Here is an 11948-nt window from a genome sequence, read left to right on the forward strand (position 1 = left end):
GCTACGGCGTCTGAAAGAGAATGTGGCTTCTGCGGAAGCGGGCACTGCTGCAACATCTGAAAAGAGAATGAGGCTTCTGCGGAAGCGGGCACTGCTGCAACATCTGAAAAGAGAATGTGGCTTCTGCGGAAGCGGGCACTGCTGCGGCAGTAGGGAAAATAGAGATGAGTGGGCGGTAGAGATACAGGCTCCTGCGGGAGTGAGAACTTCTGTGGAATCTGAAAAGAGAATGTGGCTTCTATTGAGACGGCACTGCTACGGCATCTGAAAGAGAATGTAGCTTCTGCGGAAGCGGGCACTTCAGCGGCAGTATGAAATGAGCAGGGCACTGTTACGGCCTCTGGAAAGAGAAGGAGGCTTCTGTGGAAGCGGTCACTGCTACGGCATCTGAAAAGAGGAGGCTTCTGTGGGAGCGGTCACTGCTATGGCATCTGAAAAGAGAAGGAGGCTTCTGAGGGAGCAGTCACTGCTGCGGCAGCGGAGGAATATAGAAAAGGCTCCTGCAGGAGCAGTTACTGCTACAGTACCTGAAAAGAGAAGGAGGCTTCTGTGGAAGCGGTCACTGCTACGGCATCTGAAAAGAGAAGGAGGCTTCTGAGGAAGCGTGCTCTGCTACGGCAGTAAGGAAATGCAGGTGCAAGCTCCTGCGGGAACAGTTACTGCTATGGTACCTGGAAAGAGAAGGAGGCTTCTGAGGAAGTGGTCACTGCTACGGCATCTGAAAAGAGGAGGCTTCTGTGGAAATGGTCACTACTGTGGCATCTGAAAAGAGGAGGCTTCTGTGGAAGTGGTCACGGCTACAGTATCTGAAAAGAGGAGGCTTCTGTGGGAGCGGTCACTGCTACAGCAGTAGGGAAATAAAGATGCAAGCTCCTGCGGGAGCAGTTACCGCTACGGTACCTGAAAAGAGGAGGAGGCTTCTGTGGAAATGGTCACGGCTACGGTATCTGAAAAGAGAAGGCTTCTGTGGGAGCAGACACTGCTGCGGCAGTGGAGGAATATAGAAAAGGCTCCTGCGGGAGCGATCACTGCTACGGCATCTGAGAAGAGAAGGAGGTTTCTGAGGAAGCGGTCACTGCTATGGCATCTGGAAAGAGAAGGAGGCTTCTGAGGAAGCGGTCGCTGCTACGGCATCTGAAAAGAGAAGGCTTCTGTGGGAGCAGTCACTGCTGTGGCAGTGGGTAAAAACAGATAGGGCTCCAGCGGGAGCAGACACTGCTGAGGCATCTGAAAAGAGAAGGAGTCTACTGAGGAAGCGTGCTCTGCTACGGCAGTAGGGAAATGCAGATGCAAGCTCCTGCGGGAGCAGTTACTGCTACGGTACCTGAAAAGAGGAGGCGGCTTCTGTGGAAATGGTCACTACTGCGGGAGCCGTCACTGCTGAGGCAGTGGGTAAACACAGATAGGGCTCCAGTAAGAGCAGACACTGCTGCGGCAGTGGAGAAATATCCGAAGGCTCCTGCGGAGCAATCACTGCTGAGGCATCTGAAAAGAGGAGGCTTCTGTGGGAGCGGTCACTGCTACAGCAGTAGGGAAATACAGATGCAAGCTCCTGCGGGAGCAATCACTGCTACGGCATCTGAAAAGAGAAGGAGGCTTCTGAGGAAGCGGTCGCTGCTACGGCATCTGAAAAGAGAAGGCTTCTGCAGAAGCAGGAAATACGGATGCAAGCTCCTGCGGGAGCAGTTACTGCTACGGTACCTGAAAAGAGGAGGAGGCTTCTGTGGGAGCGGTCACTGCTACGGCATCTGAAGAGAGAAGGCTTCTGCAGAATCGAGTACTGCTGCGGCAGTGGAGAAAAATCACATAAGTCTCTTGCGGGAGCGGGGTGAAGTGGAGATGAGCCGCTATGAGTGGATTTGGTGGTGTTAGAGAGGATGGCTATGGCGGGTCCGTGGGTCGAATGAACAGGGATGGACTGGCGTTGAAGGGGTCTGCTGATGAGGGTTCGGTAAGCTTCTTTGATATGGATGAGTCTTCACCGCTAGCGGAGACAGCCTCACTCTAGCGTCTGCTATGGAAGCTGGAGGTCATTGCTTCGGCTGCTGTGGCTCATTCATGGGAAGGGAGTGGAGTTTGTTACATCCTGAAGAGCCTGTGGTCTGTACCACTAGCGGAGGCAGCCTCACGCTAGCGTCTGCTATAGGGGCTGGAGGCAACTGAAAAGGAAAGGGGTTAGGAGTAAAGCCGCGGTCACACTAGACTTTGATCGTGCGAAATTGTTTCGCATGCTGCAACGGTCGTGATATGACGTCACGCTGTGCAGCGTCTTTTCTTTAAAAACCTAAATTAACCTAAACCTAAACCTAAAGTCAGCCGTCAACAAAGCTGACTTCATTTCTGCCTTTTCTTTAAAATCCACTCTCAGCATCTTGGGCTTGACTGAGACCTGGATTCGTCCAGAAGACTCAGCAACCCCAGCTGCTCTCTCTACTAATTTCTCTTTCTCTCATACTTCGCGTCAAGTTGGTCGGGGTGGGGGTACTGGCCTGCTCGTTTCACACAATTGGAAATACTCAACCCACTCTACCCTTTGCAATTACAACTCATTTGAATGTCATGCCATTACTGTATCAGCTCCGATAAAACTCCAGATTGTGGTAATCTACCGTCCCCTGGACAAATTCTAGCCACCTTCCTAGAGGAGCTGGACGGGTTGTTGTCCTCTTTGTGGAGGATGGCATTCCACTCTTAGTCTTTGGTGATTTCAACATTCACCTAGACAAGCCTTATGCTACAGACTTCCACTCGCTCCTAGCTTCATTTGATCTCAATCGCCTTACCACTCCTAGCACACACAAATCAGGCAACCAACTTGATTTAATTTACACGCAATTGTACTGCAGATAACATTCTGGTACAACCGCTACATATCTCGGACCATTTCTTCATTACATTTACACTACATTTTGCTACCCGTGTGCCACCAACCCCTACCGGTTACTTTTAGACGAAACCTCGCTCCCTTTCTCCTTCCCATCTTTCCTCTGAAGTATCCTCCTCCCTTCCCTCACCTACCCATTTCTCATCTCTGGATGTAAACGCAGCTACTGAAACTTTATGCTCTACCTTAACTTCTTGTCTAGACGACATTTGTCCTCTCTCCTCTAGGTCAGCACGGACTGCCCTTCTAACCCCTGGTTATCTGATGTTCTTCGTGAACATCGGACTAAACTCAGAGCGGCAGAGAGAAAATGGCACAAATCAAACAACCCGTCGGACCTGAGTAGGTATCAGTCTCTGCTCTCATCTTTCTCTGCTGATGTCCACACTGCCAAATCCTCACATTTCCACAACAAGATCAACAGCGCTCCAGACATGCGTAATCTCTTCAGAACATTTAATTCTCTCCTCTGTCCCCCTCCACCACCTCCCACCACTTCTATTACAGCTGATGACTTTGCTACTTTTTTTACAGACAAAACTAGATCGATCAGTGATCAGTTCTCACCTCCACGCACACAGGACCCCCAACCAACCACATCCACTGCTAAACCTCCCATTTTCTCCTTCTGTCCCCTGACGGAGGCTGAAGTATCCAAACTTCTCCTCTCCAACCATCCTACAACATGTCCTCTTGACCCAATCCCCTCACACCTTCTGCAAGCAATCTCTCCCACGCTCTTACCGACACTCACACACATCATCAACACATCCCTCCTCACAGGCATCTTCCCCACTGCGTTCAAGCAGGCTCGGGTAACCCCACTGCTCAAAAAACCTACATTAAACACTTCTCTTATAGAAAACTATAGACCTGTCTCTCTCCTTCCATTCATAGCGAAAACACTTGAACGTGTTGTCTTCAACCAGGTCTCATTGTTTCTTTCACAGAACAACAAACTGGACGCTAAACAGTCAGGTTTCAGGAGTGGCCATTCAACTGAGACTGCACTTCTCTCGGTCACTGAAGCCCTGCAATTGCAAAGCCCATTCCAAATCATCAGTCCTCATTCTGCTGGATCTATCTGCCGCGTTTGACACTGTCAATCATCAGATAGTCCTCTCCACTCTCTCATCACTGGGCATCGCTGGAATTCCACTTCGCTGGTTTGAATCCTATCTCACTGGTAGGTCTTTCAGGGTGGCCTGGGAAGGGGAGGTATCCAAAGCACATACACTGGTCACTGGGGTTCCTCAGGGATCGGTTCTTGGACCCCTCCTCTTCTCCACATACACTACATCACTGGGTCCCATCATACAGGCACATGGATTCTCCTACCACTGCTATGCTGATGACACACAGCTCTATCTCTTTTCAACCAGATGATCCAACGGTAGCTGCAAGGATCTCAGGTTGCCTGGCAGACATCTCGGCATGGATGAAAGAACATCACCTCCAGCTCAACCTGGCAAAGACTGAGCTTCTTGTCTTTCCTGCCGCTCCAACTCTACAGCATGACATCACGATCCAGTTAGGTTCATCAACAATTACCCCATCAACTTCGGTCAGAAATCTTGGTGTAATCTTTGATGACCAGCTGACCTTCAAAGACCACATTGCAAAGACTGCTCGATCTTGCAGGTTTGCACTACACAACATCAGAAAGATCAGGCCCTTTCTGACGGAGCATGCTGCACAACTTCTTGTCCAGGCCCTTGTCATTTCTAGGCTGGACTACTGCAATGCTCTTCTGGCTGGACTTCCATCAAACACAGTCAAACCTCTACAAATGATTCAGAATGCGGCGGCACGACTGGTCTTCAAGGAACCCAAAAGAGCCCATGTTACACCTCTCTTTATCTCATTGCATTGGCTACCAATCGCAGCTCGCATCAAGTTCAAGACACTGATGCTTGCTCATAGAACAACCACAGGCTCAGCACCCGCCTACATGCACTCACTATTAAGAATCTACATCCCTCCAGAAGTCTGAGATCTGCTAGTGAGCGACGCCTCGTGGTACCATCACAAAGAGGCTCAAAATCACTCTCCAGAACATTCTCGTTCACCATTCCTGGCTGGTGGAATGATCTTCCCACCCATATTCGGAGTACTGGATCCCTGTCAATCTTCAAGCAACAGCTGAAAACTCATCTCTTTCAACACTACTTGACTTCAACCTACACATAAAAAAAAAAAAAAATCTTTCTCCTTACTTAATCCTTCCCTTGCTAGCTTGTACTTATTTAAACAATGCCTGAGACTTGGTGTTACAAGCACTTCCTTTGTCGGATTGCCTCTTCAAGATGAATCGCTTCATGTGTTCCCCAAATTGTAAGTCGCTTTGGATAAAAGCGTCTGCAAAATGACTAAATGTAAATGTAAATGTATATGTAAATTCAGCATGTAACGAATTGTAATACATCTAAAATGTAAAAACATGCAATCTACTCCACTTTCCTGCAGCGCTGCAGTTTAAAATTCATGTTCTTTCTGAATTAAAAGGAGATCATGCTGTTATGTATCAATCTGCCGTCTCACGGTGTCACGTGATGCGAATTCGCAGGGCAGAGTGCACCAAGCTTGAACTTTGGAACGCAGAGAAATGTGAAAACTTTTCGCACGGGCTTGCGTTTCGGTCTGACGCATTCGTGTGGATGGAAGTCAATGGAGCGAAAAGAGCAGTGTGACCGCCCCTTAACAGGAGGAAGAGACAAAAAGACATGTGAGGGCCTGTGTTACAAGCGGAGACATCTTTGTGCTTGCTTCAGCTGCTGTAGCTGCGTGACACAGGGGTTTGTGGCATTCGGAGAGAAAAGCTGTAAAGCCTGTGCAGCCTGCACTGCTAGCAGAGGCGGCCTCGCGTTAGTACCTGCTACAGGATCTGGAGGCTGCTGAAAAGGAAAGGGTTAGGGGAAGTAGAAGTAATGTTTGAGATGGGTCTGCAAGCGAAGGCAGCCACATGCTTGCTTCTGCAGCTGTCAACTACGGAAAAAGGGGGAGTGGTTTGTAACTTTGGCGGGACATGCTGAAATGTCCGGGTAGTCTGCAGCATTGCCAACTTAGCAATTGTGTTGCTGGATTTAACAATTTCTCAGACTACCCTAGCAACTTGTTTTCAAAGCAACTAGCAACAAATGTAGCCATTTTAAGAATTATTTGGAACCCTTAAAAGTGATAAAAGGCATGCGTTTTCCTCTTAACCCCACAAAAGGAAAACATTGAAACAGCTAGCCAGCTAAGCGGCACATCAGCTGGTAATGTTAGACACTGAGGGAGGTGCCTAGCATATGCACTTCATATGAATTAAGTTGCAGGTTGCACTTGTTCAATGATTGTTTATTTATGGTACGCCTTAATTAATCTCAGTGGACCAACAGTAATGAACAATCATACCCTGATAGCACACGTACATCTCTGAGACGTCTATTTGACGTCTGCATTTACATCTGCAAGACGTATTTTTTAGGCTGTTTGCTCATCTGCAATACGTCTATAGGACGTCTCCTTTTAGATGTCAAATAGACGTCTATTAGATGTCTTTAAGATGTTTATGATTTCGAGTGTATGTAAAACTGACATCTTACAGACGTCTGTCAGACGTTTATAGACAGCAGATGCTTTCCAGATCAACAGATCTTTAACAGACATCTTGCAGACGTACGTGTGCTATCTGGGTAAGTACAAATGAAAAAATTTTGTTTTCTGGTTAAGATCAACAGTGGAAGAGAAGTTTCACTGTTGATTATCTGACTTATCCATTTATCAAAATGGAATGAGTGAATTAAGTACGGGTAATATGCTGGTGAAAATAAGAGCTAATTCAGTGTGTATTCTAAGCACTTGCGTCATGATTACGTAATGACATTAACATCCGATGATGTCGCGACGTCATTTAACAATGAAACAACAAATGACATATCCTTTAGCGATTTTTACCTTGAACATTGTTTGGCAAGACTGGTGGCCTGTGCCGCTAGCGGAGGCAGCCTCGCGCTTGCATCTAGAAACAGAAGTTAGGGGCCCAGCTGCATGCGGCGCTGCGGCTGGAAGAGCCGCGGTGAAGGCTGAGCCGAAGCGGGAAGCGAGTGAGGCTTTGCTGCGGTAAGAAGTGGGTGCGGCCCAGGCTCGTTGAAGGCCTGTTTCTGGGACCCGACGCTCGCGGAGAGCCGGGTTTTGTGCGGTACAATGATGGTGTCAAGCGAGACGAGTTCGGGGCTTGCTCAATCTATTGGTCGCCTTGGCGGCTGGAGTGGATTTAGGAGTGAGGTTGGCTGATTTGCGGGGTGACGAATAGATCGTACAAACCCGTTTGTTTGTTCTCTGCGAGAACGGAACGTCGGAATTCATCAGCGTTTGCCTCTGGATTAAATACTCACCACTTCCGATCGGAGGAATTTATTGGCGCAGCCGAATGATACGAGGATGCTGGGGAAGATGGAAGTTAGGCAGTGAAGGCGAGGTTAAACCTCGGTGTTCGGGGGATTCTTGTGGCTGGTCGAGCAGAGCGGCGGCCGCGATGGAGCCTGGGGCTCGGCGGCGATGACTGGCGGAGGAGGAGTGATCCTGGGGCCGGCAGATTTGCTGCAGAGGATCCGAAAATCTTGAGTATAGGTCACGTCGTTTGGATGGGAAAAAATTGGGTCTGTGATATAATGGCAAAGGAGCGAACCGAATGCTGAAAGACTAGAACTGATGGAGGTAAGACTGCTTTGATTATTTATAGGGGTTCTCTCTTGAGCTGATTGGATAGATGGTGTGATTGCTGATGATGAAGTGGCTGCGTTAATTATCTGCGCGTGCTCCTCCCGAAACTTGTTAATAAAACATCACAATGAGAAACTGTAAAATCTTGCAGCAGATCAGTGTGTGCATTATTACACATTGCATTGAAGTGTATGTATATCTTATCAGTTCTTGTTCTTGCCAATGCAATATTTATGTTTTTCTTCCAGCATTTCAATCATCGCAAACAATAAATTTGCTCTGTCCGGTACACTTTCTCTGCTTGCACGACTATTCTCTCCTCTTATGAAATATGAGAGCGCCAGAATGAATTAAGGCTTGTACATCAGCAAAAATTCACATAGCAGAGACATGGCCGTTTGGGGTTGTTTTAGAGAGTATGCAATTTTTTTTTTTTTTTTTTTCAGTTCATTCCTAGGTTGCAAAGTACTTGTTTGTCACCATGGTTACTGATTACAGCTGTTTCTAGTTCAGTTAGTTTTCATATTTACTCTGCTGAGTTTCTGATGTTTATGTCTGGGTTTTGGCTTTATTTTGCCCAGGCGAGTTTGGCGTTGTTCCCTGTATCTGTTATCTTCATCTTGTTTTGTGATTATTTTTTAATGGTATTACAAGTATTTTAACTAATAATTAACAGTTCAAGATTTGTTTTAGATGAGTTTATGCAAAGTTTGAAAATTTCATCAAATATTAATCAGTCTTTAGTAGTTTCACAATATTGTCTATAAGCCTAAAACAATTAGCTGTAACGATCCTGCATCTTGTCCTGATCCTGATCTGACTTTTTATGAAATAATTAATGACTGATGTATCAGATGTTATTTTTGAAAATTAATATCAGCCAGCAGAGCTGGGTAGATTACTTACAAATTGTAATCCGTTACTGATTCCAGATTACATGACAAAAATTGTAGTCAGTAACGTAATCCGTTACATTACACATTTTAGGTAATATAATCAGATTACTTCTTGATTACTTTTGATTTAACTCGTTTATCACATTGATTTAAATAGAGTTATCTTGTACCATAATGATGTAAATGTTTGTAGTGTCTTCCGTCTCTTTCTAAAGAATTACGCACAGTCTTGAAGTTTGATTCCAGAAGAAAAGACTTTATTATCTATACAGCGAGAATAAAGTCGAGATCCTTTCTGCAGAAAAGTCTCCCGATTGTCTCTGGGCTTTAGTATATATACACCAGTTTTTAAGGCGGGCTTCCTTTACATTAGAAGCCCCTCTCATGCATACACTTCTACATTTCGCTTGCGTTTGCAAACCTATCTCTTCCTTGGCAGCTGAGACTTCCTAGACTTGTTATGGTAAAGGAAAAAGCTCCCCTATATTTTTCCAGATGTTTCCTGTTTATACATTTTAGCCACATAGGCACTTTTAACACAGAGGCCTTTAGAACATAATAGAGGATTAAAAAGGATATATAAATGGCAAGATTCACCTTGATTATACTTGATTAATACAGATCATTAACAATAAAAATCTTCTTCATTCCTCCCTTTGAGACTTTATTAAGTCTCACAATTGCTTATGTCTACCCAGAGTGCTACTTCATAATTTAGTCCTTTCCGTTAACACTATTTAGTGACTAAATAAGTCACACAGTCTTATCATCAATGACTAGATGATGCAGCAGCACTCTGGAGGAAAATCAGAACCAAACGTCTCTCTCTTCACTTGACTAAGAGAGTAAAAGATTCTGTCTCCTTTCCTTTTATCATATAGAAAACAATGTTATAAGCATGAGCGTGTATTTGGTTCAGCGATTGCCTTTGGTTGTCATAGTTATGTATATTAAAACATAAAAATACATTCAAAATATAATACATTGAATATTCCAAGAAAAAATAGTTTGGATCCGTTGATCTTCAGCCCAGATGCCTTGTGCATCGTAGAGGGCCATCCATGGGCATAGGTTGTGCTAGTTCTTACACCCAGAATTCGGCTCTTCTTTACACCTCTTCTTCATAGTCATCAGAGTCGCTGGAACTGTCCTCCAAAGTTTGTTCATTTGAGATCAGCTTGTTTAGCAATCCTTCATAATACTCATCCAAGTTCCTTTCTGTGATTATTCGTTGGTTGTTTGGGACTTTTATCATTTCCATTTGTTTAACAGTAGCATTGACGACCAATGTTCTTAGTATAGGTAATACACAACAAAATAATAAACCTCCTATTAATATGGCAACTCCTAAAAACATTCCTAGTTTAGCAAACCATGCTCCCCAAGCTCCTAACTTTAGATCAAACCAATCCCACATTGTATTTTAAGTTTTTCATTTTAGTCATTACTTCAGTGAATGCTCTTTCTGGAGCAGTATTATTTGTCATAAAAGTACAGCATTGATCCCCAAACATAACACAGACTCCTCCCTTTTCAGCTAACAAATAGTCCAAAGCTATTCTGTTTTGCCATGTCATTCGGCTCGTTGCATCCAATTGCTCTCCATATGCATTAGGCATGTGATGATCATCAGATATCTTTCCACTTTTCTGCTTCCTCTCACAAAAGAATGTGAGCTCCTTGCTTATCTCTTTTTGATTTGTCATCAGTTTGCCCTTCATCTTGTGTCACTTGTCTCTCCTCGTCACTTTGTTTGAGTGTTGTCCACTTGTCTGTTTCCTTCTCTTTCCACTTCCTCTTTTCCATTTGTTGGCTCCCAAGTATTCTGATCGTCTCGTTAGCTGTCCCATCATTCATTCCATCTTCACCAGGGTGACTCTTTGCGAATCGTTGCAATGGTCTTTCCCTCATTGGCAAGGGAGGGTCGTTACTAGCACGCCCTTCATCCCTCACTTCATGCTGTGTGGGGTTGTTGAAGCTGGTTGGCGTATTTTAAGGTGAGAGATGTGGACCTGGGTGACACTTTGCAACTATTTTGCTGATCAATGCAAGATTCTTCCTTGAGGCCATAACTGCACACCCTTAATGCACTGGTTCTTAATGCTGGAGCAAACCATTCCTGGGCCTTGATATAACTGCTGTCATCTGTAAATGGAAACTTTCAGAGGTTTTGTTAGTGATATCAAGCATGCTCATTTGCTCATCCGGATAGTTATCCTTCTTGGTGTGACCTGTGGAAGTCTCATGTGGGTTGAGGGCTGTCCTGGACTCATTTTTGCGCTCTCACAACTCCATTGCTGTTAATAAAATGAGTATACTATTTTCTATAATATAATAAAGAATTTGGTTTTACTCAGTTATCTGCATCCTTACAATTTTTTCAATTCATTTCAAATTTATTCCTAACAATTTACTAATTCAGTTATCTCTTTGTTTTATAAACTGAGTTCCACTATATCACTAGATAATTTCCTAGGCCTATCTAGCTCAGTAGCGTTGGCCTTTTGACCTGGAAAACACTCAACCCACTTTACGTTAACAGTCAGAAAGGCAATATTTTATCCTTTTGAGACAGAATCAGCTCCATCATGTTATGCTGAAAAGAAAGTTAGATGTGGGGTGGACAGAGCAAGCTTGCTTGCTTTGCCTTCCCATGTAATGCGCTGCGCAAGTGTGGCACTGTTTTTCTTTCTGCCACAACAATAACCTAGGTATTGACCAGGAAACTTAACCGAATTCATCCATGGTCTTTATTTTACTGGGCGTTATTTGCCCACATACTGTATTAAAATCTGCATACAGCTGTTTGGCAAAATAATTGATTTGCCTCAGTGTCTCGTCAGACACCTTCTTTCACTCCATACACCATCATCATTCATACTTTTTCACACTCTTTCACACCCCCCTTTTTGGCCAAAAACATATTTTGTCTTGAGATTTCACCAGATTGTGAACTGAATGGTTTTAGTTGTGGAATGCTACGGATTCTGAATATAACATGACCTTTTTTTTGTTACACTCTACTGAGCGTAGACCTGGTAGCATTCAACATAGTGTCTAAATGTCATTATGCAACTGGACAACGTCAGTCACTATAAGGTTTGCTTTAACACTGCAGTATAAACCTCCTTTTTCTTTTTCTCAAACAAAATCTAATAGATGAATTGGTTTAAAATACTTGTCTTAGGCATTGTGCAGTTGAGAGAGCCAATTGTAATTTCTCAAATGCCACTTGTTTGTTTAATTTAAAGTTTAGTCATATTTTTTTGTTATTGCTCATGAGCTACTTTTGAGATGAGGATTAGAGATCTCTGCATAGTTTAGGATCCATGGCCATCAACATTTCTATCTTGTTATCCCCAGTGATGGCAGCATAGGTGATTTCATGATTTTGGATCTTTGGCGTTTTTATTATGATTTTATGCAATCTAGCCCTAGAAAATTGCCATTAAACAAAATGG

The 11948-nt window shown here is 44.4% G+C and overlaps 1 pseudogene; it reads left to right on the top strand.

Moving 5' to 3' along the window:
* Positions 1-1849: 1849 nt before the first annotated feature.
* On the top strand, positions 1850-5056 carry LOC131528409 (uncharacterized; annotated as a pseudogene).
* Positions 5057-11948: the final 6892 nt, after the last annotated feature.

Source organism: Onychostoma macrolepis, chromosome 21, assembly GCF_012432095.1.
Source record: "Onychostoma macrolepis isolate SWU-2019 chromosome 21, ASM1243209v1, whole genome shotgun sequence".
NCBI classification, from domain to species: Eukaryota; Metazoa; Chordata; class Actinopteri; order Cypriniformes; family Cyprinidae; genus Onychostoma; species Onychostoma macrolepis.